This window comes from Tachypleus tridentatus, chromosome 2, assembly GCF_004210375.1.
Source record: "Tachypleus tridentatus isolate NWPU-2018 chromosome 2, ASM421037v1, whole genome shotgun sequence".
Classification (NCBI taxonomy): Eukaryota; Metazoa; Arthropoda; class Merostomata; order Xiphosura; family Limulidae; genus Tachypleus; species Tachypleus tridentatus.
Genome location: NC_134826.1, coordinates 62,788,920 through 62,806,777, shown reverse-complemented (window position 1 = coordinate 62,806,777; position 17,858 = coordinate 62,788,920). Strand labels below are relative to the sequence as shown.

General features: G+C 33.0%; 1 protein-coding gene and 1 long non-coding RNA gene across 4 annotated transcripts in view; one reads left to right on the top strand and one right to left on the bottom strand.

The window, feature by feature from the left end:
- The window catches only part of LOC143243972 (uncharacterized), a 128,416-nt gene that overhangs the window by 17,136 nt on the left and 93,422 nt on the right, over positions 1-17,858 (bottom strand). The window lies entirely within an intron of this gene.
- The window catches only part of LOC143243971 (muscleblind-like protein 1), a 198,567-nt gene continuing 181,316 nt past the window's right edge, over positions 608-17,858 (top strand). For all 3 annotated transcript variants that reach the window (XR_013024822.1, XM_076487874.1, XM_076487875.1), the window contains exon 1: positions 608-751. The gene's annotated coding sequence lies outside the window, so the exon portion shown is untranslated. The remainder of the gene's footprint in view (positions 752-17,858) is intronic.

The window sequence follows — 17,858 nt, the reverse complement described above, 5'->3', positions numbered from 1 at the left end:
AATCTAGATAATTTATTGTTCAACTATTCATCGTTGTTAGAATTAAAGAAGTTCATTACTGTAATATGTTTGTATGGGTGTTTTCTTATAGCAAAGCCACATCGAACTAAGTACTGAGTACACCGAGTGGAATGGAACCCCTCACTTTAGCGTTGTAAATTCGTAGACTTACTGCTGTACGAACGAGGGACAATATATTTGTAATTTTACCCAATTACGCCTATTCTGTATTCTCCACCTATATGTGATAAAGATGAAGCAGTCGGGTTACGTCATTTATTGCACTTTACGCCTTTGTACATGTACCTGGAGTCCACACAACTAGGTACCCTATTCTTTGTAGAATTGTACTATTTTATGCAAAGGAAGCAATACATAGCCAAATGACGCTTGTCAAATATTCACTTCTCCATGAGTTTTTGTTTGTATGTATTTTTTAGCTGAGAATACCCATAAAAGGCTTTCCTTTTAGAGTTTTGATCCGAAATTTATCGTAATTCACATTTTACCACTAGCAGGTCAACGTCATTTGTGCCGAGTTATGTTTCGAGCCGTTTGTCAAAAAGGTGTTCGTCTTCGACGAACAGTTTAGCGTTCATGCGCATTGGCTATTCAGCCGATCACGTAAGAGCGGGTGCAGCACGAGTGTGGCTGTACCAGTCACGAGCAGTCTCAGTACATGACAGAGTCTTGTGTCGAATGCTCAACATCTTCTGCCACTGGTTTTAAGCCACCACATCTTAACAGTGAGGTAAGCACAAGTCTCTTCAGTTAGATTTATGGTTTAGAGGACATGCATGTAAGTGGATGTTTTCATTCCAGTGATTTTTGACATCAAGAATGTTTTTTACCACGTTAGTTTGCCTTTGAAAACACCGTAACATTTAAACAGGCATATGCAGCAGTTAGCGTTACTTGACCCGACAAGACATGATCCGCGCGCAGTTCTCCCGTTGGTTCAATCGACAACGCCCAGTGCTGTCATCTTTGTGTTCTTACTGTTTAGAACCTGATATTACAGTCTACATTTAAATTCCACAGAGGTGGGAAAGAGTTTTGACATATTTATGGACATCTTTTCCTAACACTAAACTGTAGGACTTTTTTTTTTTTTCTTAACTGTTTTTACTTCACATCAATTATGTAACGTGGGAAAATTTCTGGAATGGATTTTTTAATAAAAGCTTATAACATTTCAATATAGGGTCAATAATCACTTTCCATTCCTGCGTTAAAATATTTAATGTAGAATTTCACTCTGCATGTATAACATGGTTTTTGAAGGAAATAATGAGTTAAATATTGAAATTTATTTAAAATAGTTTTAAGACAATTTCCGTTGTTTAAAAGATAAATATAAATAAATGAAAGGCATATTAAGAAACTTGTTTTGTTCCATTAGCCTCCTATGTAAATCATGAATGTATGAAAACTATGCTTGTTTGTGTTAAGTTTAGCAATTTTGTCATTTTAGGAAATAATGTTTGATATTATAATAAGATTTTGACCTCAGTTTCGCATTGTAGGCTTATGAGTGTTGAAGTTAAAATACTGGAATTTCAATACGAAATAATAACTATTTAAGGTTTTAACAATTGGGGAATGGAGGAACATTTAATGGTGTAAAGGCTTAACAAATATTGTCACTGAAGAACATTTCTGATACCTTGTTATCTTTTCTACTTTTAATTAAAGTTGTTATCTGTGCGTTTTAGAAGAATGAAATAATATGCACATGTGAAGTAATGATTCTTTGCAAAAACATTTTTCAAACACCAAGCAAATGTTATATTAATTACTTAAGTGTGAAGTATCTAAATTGTCATTAAATGTGTATATGGGTTTTAAAAATGTGCTGCAGTTTTGGCTTTGAGCTCTTAATTATAACCCAGAATGGCTGCTAGGGAGATCCTTCGTATTCACACTTTAGGATGTAACTGATAAGTAAGCGACAAATTATATTGGGTGATAAAGGGGGTCGGGCAGGAAATATGTGAGCAAGTCAACATAAAGAAAAATTTACAATAAAGAAAAAAAATAATACCAGGTGACGTTGCCAGAATAGAATGACGCGCTACCTATAGTGAATCTTTTTTGAGACTTGAAAATGTTTACGTTTTTGGACGGTTATCTTTTCTTCTTTTTAAGTAAAAGATAAAGCTTCATAATTACTCTTTATTGTATCACATGCCCATGATTAGAACATCATTTACAGTTGAATATTTCACTACTTAATTCAGATGAAAAGCTGTACGACAATGAAAGTTATGGATTTCTAGAGTGTTTTTTTAGAATTCGAATAAGTATTATTAGGGAAGTATTCATAATTAATATAAGGAATAAGTACGATAAACTTTCTGTATCAAACACCTAGTAATGGTCAAATTTATATCCACAGTCTAATAAAATCAGTAAAATACAAAATAATTTTAATCGCTGTAACATTAAAAGTAAATTTTGGGAAATGGGACTAAGATCGTTTATACCTTTATCTCGTATTTCTTGTTATAAAATTGTTCACTGTTTTTATTTTCAATTTTAAAATTCAGTTTCGCTTGATTTAAAAGCAAATTAATTTGCTTAGAAATGTCAGAGATATAGACACTTCGTTCCACTTTTTAGATGAAATATTTGGGTAAAACGCGATCTCATTCTAATTTAATTAGTGCCCTGCATAAAAACAGTTTAACCATATTACTTAGAAGAATATATAAACTGCTAAGTTTTACTAAAATAGAAGCTGGCTGTCTAAAGGAATTTTGACAGTCTTTCGGGTAAAGGTTATTCCGTCTTTTTAACTCGAATAAATCAATCCCTTGTGACGATTGGAACAACTTTCTGTCACCAAAAATGAACAAAAAATTCATTGAATCTTTATTTTAGAAAGATGCTTCTTTCTCGTATTATGGAATATTTTGATCAAATAAAGCGTATGCATTTAAAGTATTCATAAAGCTGAAACTTAAACGAAGCTTGCAGAAGTGCTACTAAAAGGATCTGCGTTATCAGCATATATTTATATTTGTTACGGTAAGTAGCCTCTGCTAATGAATCAAGTGCAGTTAGTTAGATATACTCTTTAAGGGCATTAATGAATAACTCAGACCAGTTGTCGTAAATCTTGAGTTGATATTTGATGTCGAGCATTAGGCATTGCTAAAATCAAAACTGTGAGTTTTATATAAAATATTGATCACACAGCGACACCTAGAGACCATTAAACATTGTGAGGTAGTGCAGTAGGTCATCTGGGCTGGGAACACCATAGGGATAGAATTCTGAATTTCAGCGTTATACTACTACTGGCTTACCACCGAGGCATCCTGGGCCTTACCAATAAATGTGCAACTTTCGTCATTATTCATTTGCTTTTAAAATGTGCCTTTCTTTTAGTAAAGCAACATCGGGCTATTTGCTGCCTTTAAGATATTATTACTTCTAGATTTATTCAGTTTGTTTCACCTGCTTGTCCTACAGGTAAACTTCACTGAAAAACATGTTATGTTATTTCAGGAATATACAAATTAACATCCGTGATACATCAGGGATTTCTAAATTGGTTACTGAGTAAATCGCTTTTAAGCTGTTTCTCCGACTTCGATGTCAACGATGATAAATGTATAAAACGTTGCTTTCGAACATACAAAACATGCTTGCTTGTAGAAATGCACATACACATAAAACGTTGGTATATCAAGGAGTTTAACATTTTTTTCTTTTTAAAATGAATTCAAATTCACTTTTAACTAAACTGCAGCAATGTGATAACAAAGTGTGAAACATCACTAAAGAGTGTGTCATGTTAGACGTTCATTGCTTTAGTGCAAAGTTGACAGGGTGTGGCTTACTGTTTGGTATTTCCTAAATGTGAAACCGGGGATTTAATGTGTCACCGCAAAATAATTCGTTTCGCACTTTGGGGCCGTGAGTGGACTTTCCAAATGACTTCCAAATATTTGGTTAGACAAAGGTAACCCAAGAGTTGGCGGTATGTGCTGTTCATACCTCCAGTCTATTGGTTCAAAGTTAGGGATGGCTATGTACAGGCAAATATCTGTTTAGCTTTCTGCGAAAATTCTGTGAACAACAGAAATACAATAGTGGAAAACTTAATGCAGTTTCCTCTATTCATCAAAGTTGCATTCAAATTGTAAACAATGATCAGTAAAGGAAATAAAATGGGTATTCACGAAACTCGTATCTCTGCTGAACAGGCATCTCCGTATATCACTAAGGTTAAGTAGAATCTGTACCAACTGTTATCGAAATGCAAAACAGATGGCAGGGAGATAAAGCTGAAAATTACATTCTGTATTCTCGTGTGACGTGTGAGTCATGTTAGCAAGATATGATGTAGAAGTTTAGTCAAATCTTCAAGTCATATGTAGTAAGTACGTATGCATACGTTAAATACAAGTTCAAAACTGTACAAGATGCAAATATAACCATCTTAAACTAACAACAGTAAACATGTAACGCTTCAGTAATTTATGTTTAAGTATTAGGTATGCGTATAGTATTAGTTCGGTGTTATAACAAAGCTATTGAAAAAATGTTTACAATCGTAATTTCTTTAAACATTTGTTGGTCACTGGTAAAGCACGTTAGGTTAAGATGTATTTTCAAATTATTGAACGTATTTTATATTTCTTTCAAAAAGTGCTGACAGAATTTAGATACGTTTAACAAGACATAAAATATTTACTGACTGTGGTAAAACTTTAAATACCTGAAAGTTTTAGGGTAACAAATATAGACAAACATCATAAAAATGCTACAAGTTTCTAATAGTGTACTGAAGTTTTTCTGTTGCGTTATGCTTCTCAAAGTCTGGATAGGTAACTAAAATGTATTTATTATAATGCATAATTACCATTATTACTTTCACTCTGAGGAATACCAGAACAGAACTAATGAAGGGATGCCTGACGTCAACGTGAGAGCGAAATCCAGTGATCTTAGCATATCATTATGTTATAACTGTACATCTGTATCATGATACATTCAAATTGTGGTTTTATAACCGTAGTTCTGTTTTCTATAGGATAGTTCTTTGATTTTTTGTTCTCATTTTTCAAACACAGTTCGAACTTAAAATACAGAACTCATCAACCTTCCAAATTTTAAACCTTATAATTATCATTATCTCTATCTTGTAAATAAATATATAATTTTAAACCTTATAATTATCGTTGTCTTTATCTTGTTGTAAATAAATATACAATGTAAATCTAGTATTTCACTGAGCAAGCCCAAGTTAGTTTCATAAAAAGTAAGGACTGGCTGCAGATTTTAACCTTCAAAATTATGATTACAGAGTTATGGTTATTTACAGATTATGAAAACACGTGGAAATTAGAATTAGATACCGTTTTCCTGTGAATTATCATATTATATAAGGTATGTCATTTCATAGGCAGACATTCGTCGTACGAGTAAAACCAAGCTTTGCTGACCGAGTATATGAAATGCCTCCAAATGCTTCATTCTGAAGACACGTATTTAAGCAGAGCAGTTGTTAAAAGACGAGTCAAATTACACTATGATTAGGAAAACAAAACAAAAAAAAACCAACAACAATGAAGTATTCAATATTCTTCCTGAAGGGGGACTTATTCAGAAAAACATTTGAAATAGCAACAGACTATAAAGCCACATCTGATCCAGAGAAGCAACTCCTTTCCAGGAATCGTCACAGCCATTGTAACGAAGGTACTAATTAATGTGAACAATAAAGAACATTTTGAAGTTGGCGAAATTTCACGAGACAAAAGTTTGTAATCTTTCAATAAGAAGTCTAAATGAAGAGAAATATGGCGAAAAAGAAACTGTTAAGTACCGGGATGCAGATAAAATAGTTTTGTTCTTACGGTCTACTTACTCATGAAAGTTTTAGGCCTAAAAAATCAAGTGGTTTATGCAATGGCGTATTTGGGTAAGGACTAGAGGGGGCTCAGCCTTAGGATCCATGGTGTTAATGGGGGCCCATTGATAATTTTATTCTATGTAAAATTACATGAGATGTAGGGCCCACAAAAATTATTAGCCTCTGGACCCACAAAACCTTAAATCCACCACTAGGTTTATGAAAAACTTCACGAAAGACGTGGGATAACAGGGACGTGACTGTTATCCAGATCTTTTGCAAACACAACTGCAGGATTGTTCCTGAGAAGCAACTGGAGCAGACAGAGACGTATCTACAGCGGAAAAGCGGGTTTCAGTTCTGGAAACTTGAATATATATTTTCAAAAAGTCTTAATCACTTTTCGCATATCAGTTTTAATATTTTGTCATAGTTTCCTTTCTAGGAATCGTCACAGCCTTGTCTCCGCATGTTCACATTTTTTGTCCGAATAAAGAAACATTAAAAATATTTTCCGAGAACAGGAATATTACGCTTTTTTGCTTTTTAATATATAAAATAATAATTAAAATCGATTAGTACACCAAATAAAAAGGAAACAATTCGCTAAAATTGATATATTACCTTTTTTTAAAAAACAACAACTATTGAATGATGTTTACTGTGGGATAGCTGTCCACCGATGGGTCAGCGATAAACTTACGAACACTGAAGTCCAGAATTTGATTCCGCGGTTTGCAGAGTGTAAATAGCCCATCTATAGCATTACGCTAAAACACCAAACTATAAGAGTTTCATCAAGAAAAGTGGCGTAATATATTCAGACATTACGCTAACACTTAATGTTTTCAGTGCACATAGAATACTTGAATATAGAAGGGCGAGCATATTTGGTGTGACGGGGAGTCGAACCCGCGACCCTCGGATTACGAGTCGAATGCTCTAATCACCTGGCCATGCTGGGCCTCATACTGAAGACACGGTAAAGTATTGTCGTTGATTAATTGCCCTCAATCAACTAAAAATTAGAGAGAGCTATGCGCAGATTACTCCATATGTAGTTTGGCGCGAAATTTCCTGTTGTACCGGTTTCTGTCATTTGCCCACGCTATTTTTGATCATTAAGTAGATAGGGCACAAATTCCAGTCCATGTAACAATTGTTGTTCTGGCGTAAAAATACAGAATGAGCTATAAGTGATATACACCGCGGGTAATCAAACCATAGATTTTAGCTAACCTTATGATAAAAAAGCGTTTTATTTCTTCGGTTACAAGTTCCACAAGTTTGATCAACTGATATTTACTAATCGGCCCTAAATTAACATAGATGCTAATACAACAATTTGACTAACTTGCTCCTCATTCGTACGTATATCACTCTCTCGTATCTCTAGTATTTCGTCGCAAATAAAAACTCGAATTTTATAAAACTAAAATAAATGCTTCACAATACGTAATATAACAAAATGTGTAGGGATAACAAAGAACTTCTCGGTCCATCTAGCCTGTCCCATCCTCTGAGTCAAACCAAAATTATTAAATAAATAAAAATTTAAAGCCAGCCCTTCTCATTCATATATTTGTCAAGCTAAAACTCACTCAGATTTACTGCCTTCACAACACTCGAAGGCAACTCATTCCGTAGGCCAACCACCCTATTTGCAAAATAAAACGTTCTCAGGTGAAGACCGCCTCAACCTTGCCAAGATCTATATTTGTGTTTCCAAAGTTCTATAATTTCACTGTTAAGTATGAAAATGTTGATCCATTGACACTATCAATTACTTTTACAATCTTGAAACTTCAGTCAGATTCCTTGTAACTCTATTTTTTTCAAGAGAAAGTCATTATAATTATCTTAACCACTCATCTTACAACATCTTCATCCCAGGTACCATGTTAGTAGTTATTCTCTGAATCATTTCCAACAACTCAATGTGATTCCTTAAGTAAGGAGCTCAAGACTAAACATAGTACTCTAATTGTGGTCTAACCAGTGATCTATACAATAAAACTACATTCTCTTTACATTTGTATTCATTATTTCTGCAGATACAATCTACAATATTATTTGCTCTCCTTGGATAGCTTAAGAGATAAACCATTACACCAAGATAATTTACTTTCATGACACTGTTAAGGCTATTCCCATCCATATTATACTTACAATTCAAATTATGTTAATCCAAGGACAGTATCTTATATTTACCATAACTAAAACCCATCTACCATTTATTTGCCTAGCTCACTAAATGATCCAAATCCTTTTGTAAAGCATCAACATCTTTTTCACAGTCAGTAACACGCAACACCTCGACATTATCGGCAAATTTAAGTAATTTATTGACCCTCCTTCATCTGTGTAATTAAGTTAAGTATAAAAAGAGGAATGGCCATAAGACTGAACCCTGAGGTATACCACTTGTAATACTAATCTAATTTGACTGAACTCTATTTATAACAACCCCCTGTTTTCTTTCATCAAGCCACTATTCTATCCAGTTATGCCAACTTATTTCTAACCTTTGTCAAATTACTTTGAAGAATATTTTATCAGATTTTCAAAACTTTTCTCACAACTTGTGTAAGACTAATAGGTTTGTAGTTACTTGGACAACTTCTGTTACCTTCCTTGAAGAAAGGTGTGACATTAACTAATTTCCAATCTGTTGGTACTTGTCCATTATTCTCGGATTTACAAAAATTGTGGCATGTGGTACATATATCCAATCCTTGACCTCCTTTAAAACCCTCAGGTAAATGTTATGTTACTCAAGACATTTATTGTTCTTTAAACTTCCAAATGTTATTTTAACATGCTCAGAATTTTTGCAGTTGTCTTGTTTAATTTTATTTTCCTCCATCAGTGGCTCAAGATGATGACTACGGCTCAAATGTCCATTAGTTAAAAATTAAAGAGAAAAGCAGAACATAATAACCTGGCAGTTTCATAATCATTAAATACAAGTCTTTATTTGTCATCCCCTCAGCCACATTTTAAAATTTTATTTAACCATACTGTACTTAAAAAAACTTACTGTTAACTTTTGTTTTCAGCAAAATTTGTTTCATACATCTTTTTGATGTCTTAATTTCCTGTTTGACTGAATTATTTGATCTTCTATAACACCAGTCAATTTAAATTTCCTAAATTTGTGATAAATTCTTTAATTTCATATCTTATACCATTTGTGAGCCAACCTGGTTTGTTTTACTTGGAGTTACCCTTTTGTTTCCATAAAGAATGTATTTGATTTTAACATTGAAAGTTTTTCTTTAAAAATTTTCCAAATTTGCTTAGTGTCTCTAAAATAACTAAACTGACCAATTCACAACAGATAATTCTTGTTGCACCCCTGTAAGATTTTTTTTTTTAATTTTTGAATCAAAATACCTTTATTCCTTATTTCCGTATCAGGCAAAATATCAAGTCCAATGCAGCAATAATCACTTGTATTTCCACCCTCTTAACCGTTTCTGTATAAGTTAACAATAAATGTAAAATATTATTTATAGTAGGTTTCTTGAACAATTAGTGAAGAAATCCATCTTGAACAATTTACAGAAACCTTGCTTCCTCATGGTTTGACTCTAGCATATCCCAATCAAGTGTTTGATGTCAAACTCACCCATAATTATGACTTCATTAGCAATTGAAATCTTAATCTCTGTGTTAAGTCTCTCATTAGTTTCATCAGTTTCATCTCGAGGTCTGTAACTCGAGTTCCTACTAAAAGCATTCTCCTTTGGTATCCACCAACAAAAACCAAAATGGATTCAGTCTTCTTACTGTTATTCTTTATACTCTCAATTTCAAAAGGATTTAACTCACATTTTACATACAGAGCCACTCCTCCCTCTCTCTTTACTACTCTGTTCGTATTAAATAAGCTATAACCATGTATTTCAAAGACATTTCTGTCATCAAAACCATCTACATTTATCCATGTTTCACTTATTCCTATTACATCAAAATTTTCTATTCGTTCCAGTGCCCTAAACCCAACTATTTTATTTCTTATATTTCTAATATTACAACAGTAAAAATTAAGCTCATTGTATCTCAGAGCGGCTGGTATGGGTATTAACACTTTTATTGATAAGGAGAGAACAACGTTTCGACCTTCCTTGGTCATCTTCAGGTTAACAAATATTTCCTCTTCTAAACTTTTCTCTACATCTGGATTTTGTTTCATTTAGTTTCTTTGCTCTCACCACTACCTCGTCCTAGTTTAAAATTTCTCTTATAGTTTGGTTAATAGTCCTTGCAAACATACCAGACTCTTTCCTACTTGCATGTAAACTAGCCATTCCCAAAAGTTCCCTCTTATAACTGAACTGGTAACAACGTTCAAACAACTAACCTGTTCATCTTGACGTATTACCTTTAGCCTAGCACTTAGCCCCAGTGACCTACTCAAAATTTCATCTGCACAGTTAATTTTTGGCAATATCCTTGACATAAGTTATAGTCTGTAGCTTTAAATGCCTTTATCAACCTCTTGAACTTGTTAAATAGCTCTTCTGACTTACTCTCCCTATACGATTAGACAATACATGCACAATAAAAACTGCATCACTGCCAGTTCCCTTCATTATTTCTCTTGCTCTGTCAGTTGTATATTCCACCTGTGCTCCAGGATAGCATAATTTAACTCCTTATCTCTCTATTTACCCCACAGACTATTCTATCCACTTGTTGCATCAAGGAATAGTCTATAAATACGTCGTCATCAAGTTCATAATTCATATCTCTCTCTACGATTTTTGTTTTTTTGTTTTGAATTTCGTCCAAAGCTACTCAAGGGCTATCTGCGCTAGCCGTTCCTAATTTAACAGTGTAAGACTAGAAGGGAGGCAGCTAGTCATCACCACCCACCGCCAACTCTTGGGCTACTCTTTTGCCAACGAATAGTGGGACTGAACGTCACATTTTAACGACCCCACGGCTGAAAGGGCGAGCATGTTTGGTGTGACGGGGATTCGAACCCTCAGATTACGAGTCGAGTGCCTTAACCCACCTGGCCATGCCGGGCCTTATTATTTTTGTCTTTCTTATTTCCAGTAGTTCCTTTTCTACATAAGCCAATGGGCTGAAATATGTTGCTCGCTAGAATAGGATCGTTACAATTAAGTTCACTGTTTTTAATCTTAATGCTACCCTTTCTAAATTCTTGGTCCGGCATGGCCAAGCGCGTAAGGCGCGCGACTCGTAATCCGAGGGTCGCGGGTTCGTGCCCGCGTCGCGCCAAACATGCTCGCCCTTCTACATATAAGTTGAACATCATCACAACTAGCGTCCTTAAAAGTGCGTAGTAGTCTAGAGTTCTCAAATAACAACATTTGTTTGTACCTATTACATCTAACAAACTGGCAACACTTAACCCTCAAACACATTTTAACCATCATATTATTTGTACAATTAAAAAATATTTAATACTATAATACCAGCAAACTGTTAAAATTGTGAAGCATAACTTTAACATTTAACTAGTTTAAGGTCGAAACGTTGTTCGCTCTTCTAAGTAAAAAATTTTCTCAACCCAAACGATGCGTTTTTACGTATATAGTTTTAGGACTGTATTATTATCAACTGTAGGTGCAAGTTGAATTATAATTAAACCTAAGGAACCATTACGCTTGCTAAGCCTAATCTAATGCTGTACTACACGTTACACTACTAACTTCTAAATTAAAAGCTTATACTTACTATTTTAGTCTATACTCTTACTTAATCTACTTAATTTTTTGTTGTTCAATTCTGATTTCTCAAGATAAAAACACTGACACGAAAACATATTTAATAATCCACGATACTATAAGGACTTCTTAGCTTTCTAATATATTTTGTTTTCAAATAGCGCTCTTTATATGCTAGACTTATTTACAGCTAACATACTCTCTTTTTGAATAACTAACTTTCTTTACTGAGTAAACAATTAACTAACTGACTCAGTGATCAATATTTAATCTATTCTAGCCTAATTCCCATTTCATGTGGCTCAACCCGTTTCCTAAACTCTCGAAAGCATTTCAGACGTTTTATTTAGACAGTAGCATTGTTCTTATCTTTGCTTATCTATCATTTTAGACAAAGAAAAGTAAGAACAATACTACTGTCTAAATAAAACAAGATCCAGATATTCATAAAAATGAAAAGATGCAAGACTGTAGTCAAAATTTCTGAACTTGGCATCGTGCCAAGAATTTGGAACAGTAACTTGGAATATCTTTAATATGAGAGATTTTTACCGTTTATTCGGACGACCTTTAGTATCTTCAAAACTATAAGATCAGTAACATAAGTATTTTTAATTTGAATTGCCTTAAACTTTCTGTAGCTGAAAACAGGCCACTTATTCAAATAATTTGTACATAGGCTTACCATATTACAGTTATTGAAAGAATGTAATTAGCAATTTGTAAATCTGGTAATTTCTGTATACGTGACTATTAAGACGCTCTTGTTAACAGAAGAAATTCTTTCTTAAATTATCACCCTATCATAGTTTTTGCCTGAAAACAATATTTTTGAAATATAATGACCAGTTCTATAGGTGTATTGGTTATTATTGAAACCATTATTTTCTTTATATTAATTAAAATGAAAACTGAAAATATTCCATTGTAATTACTACATTTTATGTTAAAAGTGGTTTGTATACGTATGCATCTCTACTTTTTCTTTGAAACAACAATATTCCAATTTGTACACCTCTTATTGCGTTTAATTATGGCCTTGAAACTCTATACTATATATACTTATTTTCTCATTTATACGAGTCTATCAGACATTTCAAACTTTGTTTCACTGCCGGCTTTGTATCTATAACATTTTAAACTCTGAGCACAGGGAAAATTGTAAAGGTTTTTTTTTGTAAGATGGCTTAGCATGGCCACGTGGTTAAGGCACTCGACTCGTAATCCGAGGGTCGCGGGCTCGAATCCTCATTCAATCAAACATGCTCGCCCTTTCAGCCGTAGGGGCATAATAACGTGACGGTCAATCCCACTATTCAAAACAAACCAAATAAAATCTTTTTTAAGACCAGGAGGAATCTGAAAACTTTTTCGTTATTCATTTCACATTTTTTACAAGTTTGACACCCGCTTCAGTTTTCTCTCTTAGCGACATGGTCTGCAATGGTAACATACTAGTCCAGGAATTTTGTGAAATTAATTAGTATAAAGCTGAAAACGTTAGGATTAGCTTCGTTTGACACCCTCTTCATGTATAAAAAGTCTCTTAAAGTATACTGTACAGCTTTGTTGGAAGAGGTATGGCATTTTCACGATTCTTTCAGTAAATGATGGTGATTCTAATGCTCACATTTCTGACTTTTTGAGTCCTAACTACACTTTGTGTTTCTTTGTTATTACTACTTGCATAATTGCGTAGGTTGAAAGCAATATCAAGACATAAATGCATATTTGGGTAATGTACAAGAACATTAAGTTGTGATACATGTTGTGTGAAAGGTATGGTGTGCAATAAACTGACGATTAGCTTTTTGGATAAGACTGAGCTATAGCTTAAGATACTTAATTTGTTAAAAATGGTTTAAAGTGGTAAACTAACGTGAACTAAAATATTTTAACCTATTATTTGATGTGGCTACATTTATAGGAGGATAAATAATTCCTGCACGAATACATCACAGGTAACTTTGAATCAATGTAAAATATTTGAGAAGCATATTTTGCTTTCGTAAAAAAATAACAGGTATAAAAAGTAATCAAATAGTTATTTTATTTCTATTTACAGAAAACATAAAACTAACTTGTTTAAGTTTTAGCTCTTTATTTGACGGATAGTTGTAATGTATAATAATAATCAGACGTGATGTCTTCTTCCTATTTATGTTAACACCCAATTAGGAATCATTGTAAACCTATTAACGGGTTAAATGAATTGAATACCTCATTGGAATTCAAATATATAATATAAATTAATAAGATAATGTTTTGATAATGGAACTAAGTAATTTAGCTTTACGTTGGGCAAGCATATGCAGAAATTCCATAACAGACAACTTGGGATTATTTATTTGTTGAATACTTTTTGAATTGTTGAATCCACCCATGTTTTGACTCATTTGTTTTGGAAGATCATGGTAGATAGCAAAACATTTTGGTATGTATTGAGTTAACATATGTAGTGATTCATAATCATCCTTGATAAACAGAAACATTTGGAAGCGTAAACCAAGCCATTTAGTGAATTATCTTTCTTTAAAGACCATGGTAATTAGCAAACATTTGGAAAGTTATTGAGTCAACATATGTACTGAATCATTTGTCTCGTTGAAGACATTGGTAAATTTATTTGTATGTTTTTGATTCAGCCTCTACACTGAATTTGAACAAAAATGAACAACAAATTCACATTATGTTTAGAAATTCAGAGACTAAGAACCTGTCCAATATACCTACAATATTGCCGCAAAAGTATCAGAGTTTAATCACTGATTATTGTACAAACAGTGTATGGCATATTATAACCTAATTGAATGTTCTTTATTTCTGAGAGACACTCTCGACCAAATCCTGAATTGTTGCTTCTGCAGAAATTCAGAATATTTATAAGATCTAGAAACCTGTTGTCTAACTTATTGACTCATGATATTCAAAGCAACGCAAGTTAACAATAAAAGGTCAGTCTCGGAAAAGAAATCCAATAATAGTTATAACTAGTGTATGTTTATTGGTTTGTCAAGACAGGCTGCAGGCGTTTTAATATCCAGTTCACAAGTGATTGGATAGTGTCACACATTACTTTGTGTGGCCAATTATCTAAACTTTTGCCCACATATTTCATCCTTTCTTAGATTCACGTTTGTATAACCTCACACTTATATATACTTCATAATTTTAACTTTACTATTCCGTGATGTTTCATATTTTAATTTATCTGGGACGAGTTTCCGATTTATTATGCTACGTACTTTACGTATTACGATTTCAAATAGCCGAAAATTTGAATTTACTTCAGTGTCGATATATGCATCGGTTTTATGGTATTTGCCAACAAGATTAATACACACCGTGTTCTTTCTTGACACAAATATATTTTAATGTACAAACAATAATACAATTTTTAATAACCGTTATTACAAATAATGATTTATATACACTCTTACGTACAATACTGAGTCTTCTATCTGACCTAGAACTGAATATTTTATCGATGGTTCACGACAAAGGGTTTAATTTTATGTTGATATCGGTACAGTTTACTTAATGGGTAAGCTATCTCTCGCTTCTCACAGATGAGTTTTTCACAGACGAAATGTCCTCATAGAAATATTACCGTTCGAGGTTAATTCTCGGAAACTGAATGGTTTTGTAACGTTCAAAATGCATAAACGTTCCTGGTCAAATATCTGCACTTTCCCGATTAATAAGCGTTAATCATAAGTATAGCTTCCTAAGTTTTATAGTGTAGCAACTGTAGCAAACAAAAAATATTAAACTATCTCTTCGCGTGTCGGTTTATAAACTTTAAGCGAGGTTCTCGAAAGCTCAGTTGGCAACAATGTAAAACATATATTGTTGATTCTTATACTCGAGACTCTTCTACAAAGTAGACAACAGGCGAATTTTTCGCATTTCACATTTAACAATATACGTTACACGCTCTTCTAAATATATATATTAAACTGAAGCATATATAGATTATAAATAAATATACATTAGTAAATGCCATTTGTCAAAATCCAATCACTACTCTCGATGTTTTCCAGTGGACATTCTCTTCTACGTCTTGAATAATTTTATTCTCTGTATCACCGCTTTGTCTGATTTCTTAACTGCTGATATAGGATATAAAATATGATTATGGTTCTGAGTAATGCTTGGTTGGTTAGAGTCTTTTCTTTTGTAGTATAGGATGTTGCTTTGGTTTCTACTGTTGCTATTATGCCTCTCACTAACTACATCATGACCGACTCTGCTGCTGATGGACACGTGAATTACATACTCCATTTTGTCCTATTTTTTTGTCATTCCTAATTAGGCGGATATGTTATTTTGACTTAAAATAACTAAAACTGTACCTTACGTATAAAGTGACATATTATTCTATAGAATGTAAAATATTTATTACAATATAGAATTAATATGGAAAGTTAAAATTTGAACTGTAGAATGTAAAATATTTATCACAATATAGAATTAATATAGGAAGTTAAACATTTCAACTGTAGAATTTGAAATACTTATCTCAATATAAAATTAATACAAAAAGTTAAACATTTGAACTGCAGAATGTGAAGTATTTATCACAATATCGATCGTAGTGCTTAGACATATTACTGCTATTGCACGTTAAAAATATGGATCGTTTTCCAAGACCTTGTGAACTATGACTAAAATCAAACTGTTTCAAAAATTAATCTCTGCTTGCTCGGTACCTGTATACTTGTACATTAATACGAAGCCCGAAATTCTACCAAACGTTACTGCACTATTTCTGTCACATTTATAAATAATGCATTTTATGGAGAGTAATAATTTTGAAAATATTATTATAAATTATATTCTTGCTTTTTTCTGTGAGTGGCAGGGATTTGTTATTAATTGCTTATTGTCACAGTGTAATTAAATGTGAAGTAAGAAATATAGTTATGAAAATACAATTCAAGTGTGAAATATGAGTTCCAGTTCAAACTTGTATTAGACTACCTTGACTACCTTGAAATTTAAATTCTTACGGAGGCAAAATGTTCTCATTTTTCATCACGTTGAGATAAGAAAAAAAAAATGGACCAAAGGTGTATCAATTTAAATATTTAATTTTTCAAACAAATAACCATTCAATCTACGTATAATTTTTCACGTGATAAGCTCGTGCGAGAATTATTCAAAAATGTGAAGAAAAGTAAAACAATCTTTAATAATTTTATTTCTTAAGTATTAGTCGTTCCCTTTTAAATATTAGTAATGAAATAAGCTCAATTTTTGTTTATATTTCACTCTATTTGTCCTCACAAGAAGGCTCGGCATGAACAGATGGTTGATTAACTTGATTCATAATCTGAGGGTAGCGGGTTTGAATCCCCGTCACACCAAACATGCTTGCCCTTTCAGCCGTAGGGGCGTTATAATGTGACGTTCAATCCCACTATTCGTTGGTAAAAGAGTAGCCCAAGAGTTGGCGGTGGGTGGTGGTGACTAGCTGTCTTCCCTCTGGTCTTATACTGCAAAATTAGGGACGGCTAGCGCAGATAGCCCTCGTGTAGTTTTGAATTTCGCGCAAAAGAAAAGTGAACTGTAGATGGAAGTAATGCAATTTATGTTTGTAGCCAATATTTTCAAGTTTGCTGTTTGGAATTAACAATTTATTATTATTTTATGGAAATAAGTTGTAACTATAACAACTACAGTAATTTGCATTTTCACAAATATTTATTTTTTATGAATATTATACTGTTTTAGTAAACTTTCAATAATAGGTACTTGGTCTTTTTTTTATTTCTGACGTATTAACCCTGTGTGCACGGTTGAGGGTCACGATTTTGTACAGTTTTCCATTCTGTAAAGTGCTTTGTATTTGATATCAAAGTTATCAAATATTAATTTTTACGTTACTTTGCTGGATTAACTATACTTCATGGTAGAATGAAGTAAATGTGGAATACAACATATAAAAATATTTTTATTCTCCAGTGTATCAGATTCTGAGTCGGATTGACGTCGTCCAACCATAGATATACAATGCTGGCCAGAATCTTAAGGCCAATGAACATAAAGAAAAAAATATTCATTTTGCGTTGTTAGACTCAACCATTTATTTGAGTAGAGCTTCAAAAGATGAAAATAAGAAGAGGGAAAAAAACCTTTTTTAGCATTTAATAGGGAAAATGTGAATATTATGAAATTAGCCTAAATACTAGCTGGTCAAAAATTGAAGACCATACCAAAAAGAAGTCCTAAACAGGGTAGGAAATGCCCAACAACAGGTCTCAGTAGTTAGTTGCACGGCCTTCATT